The sequence below is a fragment of the Pinus tabuliformis genome, chromosome 5_1 (genome assembly GCF_031772625.1).
Source record: "Pinus tabuliformis cultivar Carrire ecotype Pingquan chromosome 5_1, CPIR1, whole genome shotgun sequence".
Classification (NCBI taxonomy): domain Eukaryota; kingdom Viridiplantae; phylum Streptophyta; class Pinopsida; order Pinales; family Pinaceae; genus Pinus; species Pinus tabuliformis.
In genome coordinates, this window is record NC_142305.1 from 383,046,713 (window position 1) to 383,063,277 (window position 16,565).

A 16,565-nucleotide genomic window follows, 5' to 3' on the forward strand; every position below is an offset into this window, starting at 1 on the left:
AAATCCATATTAATGCATGATCTATGATGTGGTTAACGCTATCAAATTCCTTGATGCAACAATTTCAATGTTAAGATGGATGTGTTCTAGCATTCTTCTGAATAACTTCATATGACTGCCAGGTTGGATAACTAATAGGCAAGGTATATTTTTAAATAGTAGATATATAAGCCCTATTTGATAAACCTGACCTGAAGTGTAGATGAATCCCCATTGCAAAATAAATTTATTGAAATGAATATCCAATTTTGCAATGACACTGAATTTCTCCCTTACGGTGTTTGTTGATTTTGTTGATTTTTTAGATTGATATTGGGGTTTAAGGAGACCATTTTTTCTCCTTTGAATGGATGGGAATGAAAGCGATGCTTATTTTTGTCAGGGCAGCCCAGGCTATATTCCCAGCATTTGTTAATGGATGGTATTACGAAATGCCTAACAATACCTTGGTATGTATCTCTCTATCTTCATCATCGTTGTCACACTCTCTCAAACTCACACACGTCTCTCTTACAATTTCTTTCACTTGTAGTTTGTGCTGGAGAAGGCCAGGGAAACTGTTGCTGGCCAAAATTTGGGTTCTGTTGGACTAGAAGCTGCCAGTGCAGAAATCTCAGAATTGGCTTCAAAAGTGTCCAGTGAATGCCTCAACAATGCTTTTTCTAGTTTCCCTGAAATGCCATCATTATACAAGTAGCATCAACATATGGTACATGCTATGCATAGCCTTAATCAGCAATTTCAAGTCACATATTTTTCAATGGAGAGTTGTTTGACATCAACTGAGAGTTCTGAAAAGAATTTAGTTCCGATTATGCAGAATGCTGGCAAGATAAGATTGAGAACATTACAGAATATAAATGTACCTTTTTGGCAGACTGACACTTCAACATCACTGATTGTTTTTAGTGAAGATAAGTACTTGTCTGCTCCTAGTGCAGTCTCTGAAAGAATGGCCTGTTGTAATATCTTGTCCCTCAAAAGCATATCTGTTATCTCCCTCCTGATTTACTGTGCAACCATCTTGACTCTCCTTAGATGAGCCATGCATATAATCTGATTTTGTTTTGGGAATTTGCTAAATTTGGGTCCATGGGAGTACAGGTAATTCCGATTTGGGGTTCTGTTAAATTTGGGTCCAATGGAGTATTCGAAATGTTTGAGAGTACACAAGTTTAAAGAATGTATTGTTTTTGTCGTCTACGCATCAACCACGAGTGTGTGGAGGCACTGTTGGGTTGCAGGCAATGACTATAGACTTGTTTGATGAGCTAGGAGTTGCACCATGTTTCGAATCAACAGTGAACGATGTGTCGATATTATCTACTATTTGTTCATCTATTACACCTGTTAATGCGGGTGCCTACTATAATCAGACATTTTTAGAAGATATAAACAAGGGGCAATCTATTTTCATGTTTACTATACTCGATTTTTCAGGGGAAAGTACCAACCTGGAAGCAAAATTGATTTTCATGAACTCATTTAAAACCAACTGGCAAATTTTGCAAGTAAGTATTGTGAGCCACGAACCTGTTCTTTTCAACTGCTCAGTAGTAGACAATATTCTATATGGACTGAAAGGCAGAGCCAGCACTGTTGACATTGAAAATGCTGTCGTACATTTCAAAAACCTTTAGACATGTTTTAAATCTCGTTTGATTTGAACTAGAAACATGCGACTTGTATTGTCAAATTGAGAGTACAATTAGTTGCTTTATTTGACTATTTCAATGAATATGGAATTCTCCTAAATTTGAAACATTGTCCACTTCTGACTCAACAAATACAGAGAATGGCCATTGCCCATGAGTTTGTATCAAATTTTCTGGAAGGGTACAATACACTTGTTGGAGAGCATGGTGTGAAGTTGTCAGGGGGTCAAAAACAGCGGATTGGAATAGCAAGGGCATTACTGAGGAATCCTCGTGTACTTCTTTTGGATGAAGCTACGAGTGCTTTGGATGCAAAGAGTGAATACCTGGTTCAGGTGATACCATGACCCAAACCATGATAGCCTCTTTGTTCTTCTATTACTCTTGATTTTTCGTGTGATCTTATTTTCTTCCTTAACAATGCCCTTGCTTGTATTTAATCAGGATGCCATGGACCAATTGATAAAAGGACAGACGGTTTTAGTTATAGCACATAGACTTTCAGCAGTCTAAAGTGCAACTACCGTGGCAGTTGTGTCAGGCGGTCAGATAGTTGAAAGTGGTACTCATGAGGAATTGTTGAAAAAGAATGGTATCTATGCATCTCTAATTCGAAGGCAACTGCAAGGATCCAAAACTAAAAATTAAGTTTTCTTAGCCCGAACGAACATGGAGCAAACTACCCGAGTTGCGTTTCATAAATCCATACTACATTGATCGCTAATTACATCTAGTCTGAATCTCTGATACCAGAGTCACTAACACAGAAATTTGACGATTAACAATTGTTAGATGATCCTTGCTTATAATTTTATGGAAGGAAATCTTGTTGAGTATTTGCCCGGTGCACAGTACAAATGATAAGCAGAGTATGGAAAATGAGCTGTATCATTTCTGTAGACTTTGCTACCATTGGAATTCATGTGATAAGGTGGACAGACAGCAAGGTTATCAGGTCTACACCAGCTCGTCACCTCAGGATTTATGATCATCTCACTGTATCTAGTAACATCTGTTTCAACCTCACCATCACATGGCTGTCCATCATTCTTCCAGCAGCTACCGATATCAATCAAGTAAAACTGGCTATTTGAACCACCTCCGCGTATAACATTGAGTGTCAATCTTACCTTGAAATTTGGTGACTCTGGCAACTAAACGAAAAATATTGAAGTGAGCATATGAAGTATGCTGAATGCATTTTCCTAAATACTAAACAGTAAGACAAATAAGGACTCAGGAAAGACCTTCAACATCATCCCACGAGTGTCGTAATGATATCCCCCAGAAAATCCTTCGGTGGCATCAGCACGCAAATACAGCATCAACCAAGGATATTTCTTGGACGTTCTCAATTTATGGGAAAATATCCATCTGCCTGTGCTAGCTTGCTTCTCCCAAACAACAGAAAACTAAGAAATATTATCAATGTCAGCTCCTAGACTTGCATTCAGATCATAAGTGCCATAGAAGCTTCCCCTTAAACTGGGTGATTGTGAATCACAGGAATAAATTGCATTTTCTTGAGGCTTTGTCCAGTTGTGGTACACAAGAGGTTGATTCATGCAGCCTTTCCCAAAACACGGAAAGGTCCTACTTGTAATGATCGGACTGACTTTTCTACCATTCTCTGGACCCAATTCAGATTTAGTATCAAAGTTCCCATTCTTCAACATGATCATCCAAAACTGCCATGGATTTGATGAGTCCCTTACTTCACAGAGGGAACCAAGATATAGCTCTTTCTCCGCAGCATATTTGTCTGGATTACTCTGAGACTCAAAAGAGATATTTGGAAATTGATCCCCACTCCTTAGTTTATTGTCTACCTCAGTGACTTTCTGATTTACTGTGCAACCATTTTGTTTTCCATAGAGGCAACCGCCCACAGGATCTGACATGAAATAAAATAAGAGGTTATTAAGCAGATTGTAGAGAAAGCTAAAAATTACATAAAAATATCAAACATACTGTTCCTCAAATAAAAGGCCCTCTGTTTTGGCCTGTAAGGGTAGAAAGATAGGTAAGAGTTCACCTTGCTGTCACATTATCGAGACATCAGCTTCCCTGACCAAAGGGGCTGCAGTCTGGGTCCAAGCACGCTATCACCACTTACTGCTGAACTCAACTCATTGTCTTCAGAACAAAAAAGCCCATGATTGTGAATAGTTAAAAATAATTAGTCCTCTGAGAGATCAGATGTAGTCATGGCTGATGAGACAGTTCCAACAGATGTGGAAATTATGGAAATTGTGGGTGTCAAGGAAACCATAATACTAACTGGGTTTTGTGGAAAAATCAGAGAAAAACTGGTGTTGCAACTGTCTGAATACGTATTGACGCTAAGAATGCAGGTACTAGGAAGTAGACAATGTGACAACAGCTGGAACTAATTCTTGCACCAGAAATGGATTCTCATCTGCTGGGTCTGAAATTAACTGGGCTTTATCATTATGGTCATCATTCTGATTATTTTTTCAATTGCCCAGTTGATTTCTTCCATTGAATTCATCTCTTCCTGCTTTCATTTTGGGAATGGTGCATGAGGAAGTTGCAGCTTAAGCTTCTACATTAGCATTACAAGGACCTTCCTTTTGTTGGAAAGCTCACCATCACTTCCAAGATTCTGCAAGATGGTCACATGTATTATGCTTCTTGCTGGTTTCCAATCCAATCTCAATTTCTGAAGCTGGAGAAGATTTTAAGAGCATTCTCATAGGCTAAGTATGGAAGATAATGGGTTCTCTCTTCGCATCTCTGCATCATGCCAAAGCTAGAAGGTTGACAAGGGCTTATTGATATCGAAGATTCTGGCAACAATGTGGGTAGTAAGGAGTCTTGTTGGAGAGCCCCATTTGGAAAGCTTAACTCATCCACAGAGACTATGTAATGCAGTCATATCAGCAAAAATTAGGGTCACTTTTCACTATGTGGAATCATTTGTGCTCCTCAATACTTCAGAATATAGGAATTTCTTGTCCTCAAGAGTGTTTGAACTTTGGGAAGCCTGGAAGCCCATGACTAAGTGTATTTAATGGGAATTTATTGGCAATAGGAGGGGATCAGATCTCACCTTCCATCCTATTTAGATTTTGGAGAATGCAATAACAATGCATTAGAACTCACAAGATTTTAGCCAAGGGAACTCAACAAGAAGGGTGTTTTTTTGTGGCATGGTTTTTGGGATATTGATCAAAGGACATGGACAGAGTAGAGAACCCTTGCCTATTCTAATAGTTTTTTTTCTTCCAATAGAATGATTATCAGAGAATTACATGCTACTATTGATGTCGAGGATCTGTCCAAAATGATCTTTCTAGAAGGGCAATTGGAGAGATTACGGATGATCTCTATTTTTTTTAAATTTGAAAAATACTTCTTATATTTACAAAAATATATATGTCAAGAGAAAACAAAAAATAGAAAGGTACATAAAATGGTATTTACATTACAGAATATAAATGTACCTTTTTGGCAGACTCACACTTCAACATCACTGATTGTTTTTAGTGAAGACAAGTACTTGTCTGCTCCTAGTGCAGTCTCTGAAAGAATGGCCTGTTGTAATATATTGTCCCTCAAAAGCATATCTGTTATCTCCCTCCTGATTTACTGTGCAACCATCTTGACTCTCCTTGGATGAGCCATGCATATAATCTGATTTTGTTTTGGGAATTTGCTAAATTTGGGTCCATGAGAGTACAGGTAATTCCGATTTGGGGTTCTGTTAAATTTGGGTCCAATGGAGTATTCGAAATGTTTGAGAGTACACAAGTTTAAAGAATGTATTGTTTTTGTCGTCTAGGCATCAACCACGAGCGTGTGGAGGCACTGCTGGGTTGCAGGCAATGACTATAGACTTGTTTGATGAGCTAGGAGTTGCACCATGTTTCGAATCAACAGTGAACGATGTGTCGATATTATCTAATATTTGTTCATCTATTACACCTGTTAATGAGGGTGCCTACTATAATCAGAGATTTTTAGAAGATTTAAACAAGAGGCAATCTATTTTCATGTTTACTATACTCGATTTTTCAGGGGAAAGTACCAGCCTGGAAGCAAAATTGATTTTCATGCACTCATTTAAAACCAACTGGCAAATTTTGCAAGTAAGTATTGTGAGCCACGAACCTGTTCTTTTCAACTGCTCAGTAGTAGACAATATTCTATATGGACTGAAAGGCAGAGCCAGCACTGTTGACATTGAAAATGCTGCCGTTAAATCTCGTTTGATTTGAACTAGAAACATGCGACTTGTATTGTCAAATTGAGAGTACAATTAGTTGCTTCATTTGACTATTTCAATGAATATGGAATTCTCCTAAATTTGAAACATTGTCCACTTCTGACTCAACAAATACAGAGAATGGCCAATGCCCATGAGTTTGTATCAAATTTTCTGGAAGGGTACAATACACTTGTTGGACAGCATGGTGTGAAGTTGTCAGGGGGTCAAAAACAGCGGATTGGAATAGCAAGGGCATTACTGAGGAATCCTCGTGTACTTCTTTTGGATGAAGCTACGAGTGCTTTGGATGCAAAGAGTGAATACCTGGTTCAGGTGATACCATGACCCAAACCATGATAGCCTCTTTGTTCTTCTATTACTCTTGATTTTTCGTGTGATCTTATTTTCTTCCTTAACAATGCCCTTGCTTGTATTTAATCAGGATGCCATGGACCAATTGATAAAAGGACAGATGGTTTTAGTTATAGCACATAGACTTTCAGCAGTCTAAAGTGCAACTACCGTGGCAGTTGTGTCAGGCGGTCAGATAGTTGAAAGTGGTACTCATGAGGAATTGTTGAAAAAGAATTGTATCTTTGCATCTCTAATTCGAAGGCGACTGCAAGGATCCAAAACTAAAATTTAAGTTTTCTTAGCCCGAACGAACATGGAGCAAACTACCCGAGTTGCGTTTCATAAATCCATACTACATTGATGGCTAATTACATCTAGTCTGAATCTCTGATACCAGAGTCACTCACATAGAGCCTTAACTTCTTGATATCATTAAATTGTTTAATAGTCCAGTCATGTAACATACTCTGTAAAAGTACTACTTTTTACATAAAACAAGATAATCATAATAGAGTAGTTATTCCCCTATTCCTTCTGCCTGCCACCAATAATAATCCATCAGTGATGGAAAGAAAAACCATTTGGAAATTCATTGTGGAGGTTCCAGAAAGATTGCATAAGAATCATTACCTTGTATGCAGTAATTTGCCTTCCTTCCGTTCTATGGTATAAAGATCAAAGAACTTGTCCTCCACTTATCTCTGATACCAGAGCATTCTTATAGGCTAAGTATGGAAGATAATGGGGTCTCTCTTCGCATCTCTGCATCATGCCAAAGCTAGAAGGTTGACAAGGCCTTATTGATATCAAAGATTCTGGCAACAATGTGGGTAGTAAGGAGTCTTGTTGGAGAGCCCCATTTGGAAAGCTTAACTCATCCACAGAGACTATGTAATGCAGTCATATCAGCAAAATTTAGCGTCACTTTTCACTATGTGGAATCATTTGTGCTCCTCAATACGTCAGAATATAGGAATTTCTTGTCCTCAAGAGTGTTTGAACTTTGGGAAGCCTGGAAGCCCATGACTAAGTGTATTTACTGGGACTTTATTGGCAATAGGAGGGGATCAGATCTCACCTTCCATCCTATTTAGATTTTGGAGAATGCAATAACAATGCATTAGAACTCACAAGATTTTAGCCAAGGGAACTCAACAAGAAGGGTGTTTTTCTGTGGCATGGTTTTTGGGATACTGATCAAAGGACATGGACAGAGTAGAGAACTTTTGCCTATTCTAAGAGTTTGTTTTCTTCCAATAGAATGATTATCAGAGAATTACATGCTACTATTGATGTCGAGGATCTGTCCAAAATGATCTTTCTAGAAGGGCAATTGGAGAGATTACGGATGATCTCTCTTTTTTTTAAATTTGAAAAATACTTCTTATATTTACAAAAATATATATGTCAAGAGAAAAAAAAAAATAGAAAGGTACATAAAATGGTATTTACATTACAGAATATAAATGTACCTTTTTGGCAGACTCACACTTCAACATCACTGATTGTTTTTAGTGAAGATAAGTACTTGTCTGCTCCTAGTGCAGTCTCTGAAAGAATGGCCTGTTGTAATATCTTGTCCCTCAAAAGCATATCTGTTATCTCCATCCTGATTTACTGTGCAACCATCTTGACTCTCCTTGGATGAGCCATGCATATAATCTGATTTTGTTATGGGAATTTGCTAAATTTGGGTCCATGGGAGTATAGGTAATTCCGATTTGGGGTTCTGTTAAATTTGGGTCCAATCGAGTATTCGAAATGTTTGAGAGTACACAAGTTTAAAGAATGTATTGTTTTTGTCGTCTAGGCATCAACCACGAGTGTGTGGAGGCACTACTGGGTTGCAAGCAATGACTATAGACTTGTTTGATGAGCTAGGAGTTGCACCATGTTTCGAATCAACAGTGAACGATGTGTAGATATTATCTAATATTTGTTCATCTATTACACCTGTTAATGTGGGTGCCTACTATAATCAGACATTTTTAGAAGATATAAACAAGAGGCAATCTATTTTCATGTTTACTATACTCGATTTTTCAGGGGAAAGTACCAACCTGGAAGCAAAATTGATTTTCATGCACTCATTTAAAACCAACTGGCAAATTTTGCAAGTAAGTATTGTGAGCCACGAACCTGTTCTTTTCAACTGCTCAGTAGTAGACAATATTCTATATGGACTGAAAGGTAGAGCCAGCACTGTTGACATTGAAAATGCTGCCATTAAATCTCGTTTGATTTGAACTAGAAACATGCGACTTGTATTGTCAAATTGAGAGTACAATTAGTTGCTTCATTTGACTATTTCAATGAATATGGAATTCTCTTAAATTTGAAACATTGTCCACTTCTGACTCAACAAATACAGAGAATGGCCAATGCCCATGAGTTTGTATCAAATTTTCTGGAAGGGTACAATACACTTGTTGGACAGCATGGTGTGAAGTTGTCAGGGGGTCAAAAACAACGGATTGGAATAGCAAGGGCATTACTGAGGAATCCTCGTGTACTTCTTTTGGATGAAGCTACGAGTGCTTTGGATGCAAAGAGTGAATACCTGGTTCAGGTGATACCATGACCCAAACCATGATATCCTCTTTGTTCTTCTATTACTCTTGATTTTTCGTGTGATCTTATTTTCTTCCTTAACAATGCCCTTGCTTGTATTTAATCAGGATGCCATGGACCAATTGATAAAAGGACAAACGGTTTTAGTTATAGCACATAGAATTTCAGTAGTCTAAAGTGCAACTACCGTGGCAGTTGTGTCAGGTGGTCAGATAGTTGAAAGTGGTACTCATGAGGAATTGTTGAAAAAGAATGGTATCTATGCTTCTCTAATTTGAAGGTGACTGCAAGGATCCAAAACTAAAATTTAAGTTTTCTTAGCCTGAACGAACATGGAGCAAACTACCCGAGTTGCGTTTCATAAATCCATACTACATTGATGGCTATTTACATCTAGTCTGAATCTCTGATACCAGAGTCACTCACACAGAGCCTTAACTTCTTGATATCATTAAATTGTTTAATAGTCCAGTCATGTAACATACTCTGTAAAAGTACTACTTTTTACATAAAACAAGATAATCATAATAGAGTAGTTATTCCCCTATTCCTTCTGCCTGCCACCAATAATAATCCATCAGTGATGGAAAGAAAAACCATCTGGAACTTCATTGTGGAGGTTCCAGAAAGATTGCATAAGCATCATTACCTTGTATGCAGTATTTTTCCTTCCTTCCGTTCTATGGTATAAAGATCAAAGAACTTGTCCTCCACTTATCTCTGATACCAGAGCATTCTTATAGGCTAAGTATGGAAGATAATGGGGTCTCTCTTCGCATCTCTGCATCATGCCAAAGCTAGAAGGTTGACAAGGGCTTATTGATATCGAAGATTCTGGCAACTATGTGGGTAGTAAGGAGTCTTGTTGGAGAGCCCCATTTGGAAAGCTTAACACATCCACAGAGACTATGTAATGCAGTCATATCAGCAAAATTTAGGGTCACTTTTCACTATGTGGAATCATTTGTGCTCCTCAATACGTCAGAATATAGGAATTTCTTGTCCTCAAGAGTGTTTGAACTTTGGGAAGCCTGGAAGCCCATGACTTAGAGTATTTACTGGGACTTTATTGGCAATAGGAGGGGATCAGATCTCACCTTCCATCCTATTTAGATTTTGGAGAATGCAATAACAATGCATTAGAACTCACAAGATTTTAGCCAAGGGAACTCAACAAGAAGGGTGTTTTTCTGTGGCATGGTTTTTGGGATACTGATCAAAGGACATGGACAGAGTAGAGAAACCTTGCCTATTCTAAGAGTTTGTTTTCTTCCAATAGAATGATTATCAGAGAATTACATGTTACTATTGATGTCGAGGATCTGTCCAAAATGATCTTTCTAGAAGGGAAATTGGAGAGATTACGGATGATCTCTCTTTTTTTTAAATTTGAAAAATACTTCTTATATTTACAAAAATATATATGTCAAGAGAAAACAAAAAATAGAAAAGGTACATAAAATGGTATTTACATTACAGAATATAAATGTACCTTTTTGGCAGACTCACACTTCAACATCACTGATTGTTTTTAGTGAAGATAAGTACTTGTCTGCTCCTAGTGCAGTCTCTGAAAGAATGGCCTGTTGTAATATCTTGTCCCTCAAAAGCATATCTGTTATCTCCCTCCTGATTTACTGTGCAACCATCTTGACTCTCCTTGGATGAGCCATGCATATAATCTGATTTTGTTTTGGGAATTTGCTAAATTTGGGTCCATGGGAGTACAGGTAATTCCGATTTGGGGTTCTGTTAAATTTGGGTCCAATGGAGTATTCGAAATGTTTGAGAGTACACAAGTTTAAAGAATGTATTGTTTTTGTCGTCTAGGCATCAACCACGAGTGTGTGGAGGCACTGCTGGGTTGCAGGCAATGACTATAGACTTGTTTGATGAGCTAGGAGTTGCACCATGTTTCGAATCAACAGTGAACGATGTGTCGATATTATCTAATATTTGTTCATCTATTACACCTGTTAATGTGGGTGCCTACTATAATCAGACATTTTTAGAAGATATAAACAAGAGGCAATCTATTTTCATGTTTACTATACTCGATTTTTCAGGGGAAAGTACCAACCTGGAAGCAAAATTGATTTTCATGCACTCATTTAAAACCAACTGGAAAATTTTGCAAGTAAGTATTGTGAGCCACGAACCTGTTCTTTTCAACTGCTCAGTAGTAGAAAATATTCTATATGGACTGAAAGGTAGAGCCAACACTATTGACATTGAAAATGCTGCCGTTAAATCTCGTTTGATTTGAACTAGAAACATGCGACTTGTATTGTCAAATTGAGAGTACAATTAGTTGCTTCATTTGACTATTTCAATGAATATGGAATTCTCCTAAATTTGAAACATTTTCCACTTCTGACTCAACAAATACAGAGAATGGCCAATGCCCATGAGTTTGTATCAAATTTTCTGGAAGGGTACAATACACTTGTTGGACAGCATGGTGTGAAGTTGTCAGGGGGTCAAAAACAGCGGATTGGAATAGCAAGGGCATTACTGAGGAATCCTCGTGTACTTCTTTTGGATGAAGCTACGAGTGCTTTGGATGCAAAGAGTGAATACCTGGTTCAGGTGATACCATGACCCAAACCATGATATCCTCTTTGTTCTTCTATTACTCTTGATTTTTCGTGTGATCTTATTTTCTTCCTTAACAATTCCCTTGATTGTATTTAATCAGGATCCCATGGACCAATTGATAAAAGGACAGACGATTTTAGTTATAGCACATAGACTTTTAGTAGTCTAAAGTGCAACTACCGTGGCAGTTGTGTCAGGCGGTCAGATAGTTGAAAGTGGTACTCATGAGGAATTGTTGAAAAAGAATGGTATCTATGCATCTCTAATTCGAAGGCAACTGCAAGGATCCAAAACTAAAATTTAAGTTTTCTTAGCCTGAACGAACATGGAGCAAACTACCCGAGTTGCGTTTCATAAATCCATACTACATTGATGGCTAATTACATCTAGTCTGAATCTCTGATACCAGAGTCACTCACACAGAGCCTTAACTTATTGATGTCATTAAATTGTTTAATAGTCCAGTCATGTAACATACTCTGTAAAAGTACTACTTTTTACATAAAACAAGATAATCATAATAGAGTAGTTATTCCCCTATTCCTTCTTCCTGCCACCAATAATAATCCATCAGTGATGGAAAGAAAAACCATCTGGCACTTCATTGTGGAGGTTCGAGAAAGATTGCATAAGCATCATTACCTTGTATGCAGTATTTTGCCTTCCTTCCATTCTATGGTATAAAGATCAAAGAACTTGTCCTCCACTTATCTCTGATACCAGAGCATTCTTATAGGCTAAGTATGGAAGATAATGGGGTCTCTCTTCGCATCTCTGCATCATGCCAAAGCTAGAAGGTTGACAAGGGCTTATTGATATCGAAGATTCTGGCAACAATGTGGGTAGTAAGGAGTCTTGTTGGAGAGCCCCATTTGGAAAGCTTAACTCATCCACAAAGACTATGTAATGCAGTCATATCAGCAAAATTTAGGGTCACTTTTCACTATGTGGAATCATTTGTGCTCTTTGTTAGCTACCTATACCAATAGGTTTCATATTTCATGATTGGCAAAGAAAGTTCCAAATATGCTCTGCTTTGGTGATGCAAAGATCCCATATTTCCAAAAGAAGACAATGTGTGCACATAAGCTTGATGTTGATTAAATTTTGATGGGTGGTCCAACAGCCTAATCTGGATCATGCCATGTTTCAATTTTTTGTTGTAGAATAGAGAAAGAAGTCTGTCCAAACTGTTTAATCTTGGCAGACCAGTAGCTTAGGTAGAGAAGTAAGGTTCCCAACTGCTTAATCTGGGACCTTGGAAGCAATAAGGGTAGTTCTAGATAGAAAATCAAAAGAAAAAGCCAAGAGAAAAGAAAAGGCAAATAAGGGTCTGCAAGTCTAAGTGCACCCTCCATGAAGAAACAAAAAATGCTAGGCAAGTAGATGGGTAGGCAGATGGGGTTGCAAAAATGTCATTTCTTTCAAATGAATCTTGCTGGTCTAACACAAAGCAAACATCAGTGCATAGAGAAGCTCCTCTTCTCCATCATGTTGCAGCAAAGCAAAGGAGCATGACTAACTTCCTTGTTCCCCTTTCACATTCATTACTAACATCCCTTCATCAGTTGTGTTCATGAAAGAAATTAAGGTTTTATGTTGGTTCTTAGTCTTTTAAAAGCCACATTTCTTGTCTAAAATTCTTTTCATTTTTCACTACTCCTTAAGCTAAGTTGTTTTCATATAAACTTAGTGAATTCATCCCTCATTCACTTCTTCCATTCATATTAACCCCTAACTTCTTATTATCTAAATCCCCTATGTTACCCTTTCCCTATTATTATAAACACTATGGTGTATAAACCCCAAGCATTCTATAAATATCCCTTCCCCTTGGCATTATAGCCATATGTTCACAGTCAGGGATTAAATTGACATCTGGTCAGTTTAAAAACCCAAACCCTACCCCTCTTCCCCCTTCAGAAGTTATCAAAACCATTAACCCCTTCATTTGCTAAAAAACCTTGTAAAAAACCCCATTTTCACCCCTAACCCGCTTCATTTGCAAAAACATATGAAAAACCCACTTTTTTCATTTTACCCAAAGTTTGGGCGCTATGCGCATTTTTATAAAAAATACATTGAAAACCATATGAATTTGTCGAAGTCCTAAGTCCCCGCCGGGCACAATTTTCAAAGAAAATATTAAAATATTCTCCGCCCGCTGCCGTATTGTCCTGGCACTTCAACGACCCGTCGACCGTCGGATCTGGCCCTTTTCATCCGACGGCTCTCATGCATATCGGAGCGGCCCCGACGTCCGTAAGTTAGCTTCCGATATTTGTCAGAGGGTGACGTCAGGCCTCTGCCACGCGTCACCCCCAAATCGTATCGGAGCGCCCTCTGACAATCCCACTTCCGTATATAAGGCGGTGCGATATCAAACCGCTTACCGTCTCCGGTTTCCATTAACCCGCCTTGCCAACGTCACTACCACGTCATTACCGCGTCACTGCTACATCACCGCCGCGTCAGCGCCCCCGTCTGCCACTGCTCTGACCTGCCCGCCACCTCACCATCCCCGTGGACCACTCTTAAGCCGCCACGTCACTCGATGACGTCATGCTGACGTCATCCGACCCTGACCCCACCTGATGATGTCATGCTGACGTCATCCAAAAAGGCGCCAATGTTCCAAAAAATCCATATTTTGGCCAAAAACCGTGTTTTTCGTTACTTTTGCAAAAGAGACTGTTACTTCCCCTGCATGCATTTTACATCCAAACTGTCGCCAACCTGTAGAAATCGACCCGAGGACCGTTGGCGCGCCAAATCCACCTGCATTATCACCATTGCCAAGCAAATTTACCATGTATTTATCAAATTTACCTCCCCTGTGCTCGGTTGTGTCCAGAATTGTCTGAAACAAAGCTTAAAAGAGTGAAAAAACACTGAATTCACCGGCAAACCTTCAGTGACCTGGGCCTATTGCTAACTGTTGAGCCAAAATTTACCTGCAGCGTCGTGTTCATCCAAATTTTCACCAAACCTGCAGTCTTTCCGCGCATTCGTGGATTTAGACCCCGAAACTATAATAATTCACCGCGGAGACACTTGAATTAGTCCTGATATTGGTTTTATAGTCCTCTGTGCAGTATTTCAATTGCTGCTGCTACAATTTACCCTCTGTTCCTTGCAATTCACCTCTCTATTGCAAAAATACCCCTTTGGTATTGTTCTGTTCATTAACACCAGTTCACATACAAACAGAGCCCTAAAGTAACCATGGATGCACCAGTAGCTCCTGTAGCCTTGAACATTGCCCCATTAAATGCCCCTCAGAGAGAATTGGAATGGCAACCATTAGCAGACCTGGATTATCAGATATCAGAAGAAATGCTAATGCACAGCAAGTACCACATCCACTTGCTAAATGAATTGAAGATTAAACATGAGTGTGGAACAGATGTATTGGGCATTTGGGATTCTTTCCTCCCTATCTTCAAGCTCCCTCAGGTCAACCAGTTCCCTGACCTAATCCACCTATGTGCTGACTGCTATGACGCCACTCAGAGGGCTGTGATTGACCCTTCAGGCTCAGTTGTTTTCTATGTCACCCCTGAAGCCATCAGAGAGATGCTGCACTTCAAAACTGAGAAGAAATTAGTTCCTCTATCTCTGATTGATCTGATAAAGCAAGGAGCTAAATTGACAGATGCTCAGATCACCAAACTAAATCAATTGTACATTGGCTCTGACACTGTGAAGTACCCTCCCATTTCTCATGTTTACCTCAACCAATTGGGCAGGGACCTTGTAGACATGATCAGTCCCATTCTGGGCTATAATTCAATTGAGTTTGTTGATGAAACTGTGCTGGTGATGATGCTCATGTTTGCCCCTGGCAAGTCCCCAGTCTGTTATGACTATGCCACCTATATATCTGATAAAATACATGAGCAGTTGATGAACTTGGCAAGAGAAAGGGTGTTCAGATACACCTCCTACATCTACCACTTAATTTTGTATTATCAACATGAGAAATTTCACTTTGCTATGAAGAGAGTGGATGCACAAGGAAATCCAAGGTCAGTGGTTTATTGGTCCTCTGCCTTCCACTACAGATCTTGTTCTCCATACACTTATTGTGAGTTTATAGACCTCTTCATCCACCCAGCCATGTCTTTTCTTATGAGCTCACCTCCTCCAAGACTAACTGATGAGATGCAGAGAGTCCTTCAGTTATCTAAGGTATACAGCATTGGGGATTGGTACTATTACCAAAACCACACAGTTATCAGGATATATGGGTGTGAGTTACCCCCATACCGATTTCCCAAATATGTGCCCATGAGATTGTTTGCCCTTGAATACTTCAGGCAATTTGGGAATGCTGATGTGCTACATTTTTCAGGCAAAGGCAAGAAAGCACAGCTCAAAGTAAGAAACCAATTAGGCCACTTCATTTACAACAAAAGAGAGGAAGGTTGGCAAGAAGCAGACAGAATGCTAGAATCCCTTGGCCTACAGACCAGTTTCCTTTGGAAACCTTATGACCCCAATCACTTCATAACTTTAAGAAGGGTCAAATATAGGCTGTCCGGTTATGACCATGTAAGGTTGCCTCACATAGAAAAGTATGCAAATCAAATAAAGTGGAGGAGAGGAACCTTAGAGGAGGCTGCTACACAAGAAGAATTAAATCAAAGAGAGTTTAAAAATCTCCAAAAGATGGCTGACTTGGAGCTTTGTTCACAGGTATTTTCTCTTCCAAGCACTCAAGTGGGAGCAGCTGCCTCATCCTCCACAGCACATCAACAAGCAGCCAAAGCTACTGATCAAACCTCTAGCAAAGGCAAAGAGAAAGAGATGGAGCCAGAGCAGCCACCTCATGAAGAGGTGCAGCATGAACAGGTACAGCAGCAGGAAATGCAGCAACAGCAACAGGTACAACAGCAACAAGAGGGGCAGCAAGAAAAGGAGAAATCAGGGCAGCAAGAAAATACATCACAGGCCCCAATTTCCACTGAGCAGCAGCCACAACAAATTGTGCCTCCTAGGCAGGAGACAACAGTGGAGGCCTCAGTCCTCCAAACCCCACAGAAAGAAGACATAAGTAGAAAGAGGGACAGAGAGACTCCCCTCACAACATCAACAACTCAAGGGGAGAAAAGACACAGAATGAATCCCCTCTCAGAAGAAGAAATGCCTATAGG

General features: G+C 39.2%; 3 pseudogenes across 1 annotated transcript; 2 read left to right on the forward strand and 1 right to left on the reverse strand.

Annotated features, from left to right (window-relative positions):
- The first annotated feature begins 350 nt into the window (after positions 1–350).
- On the forward strand, positions 351–2,303 carry LOC149165044 (ABC transporter B family member 25-like; annotated as a pseudogene).
- A 15-nt stretch (positions 2,304–2,318) lies between these two features.
- Positions 2,319–4,063, reverse strand: LOC149165045 (uncharacterized; annotated as a pseudogene). The gene is made up of 2 exons (XR_016260296.1): positions 2,903–4,063; positions 2,319–2,809 (listed from the first exon to the last, which is right to left on the reverse strand). The product of XR_016260296.1 is annotated as an uncharacterized LOC149165045 (transcript).
- A 1,961-nt stretch (positions 4,064–6,024) lies between these two features.
- Positions 6,025–11,713, forward strand: LOC149165046 (uncharacterized; annotated as a pseudogene).
- The last annotated feature ends 4,852 nt before the right edge of the window (positions 11,714–16,565 follow it).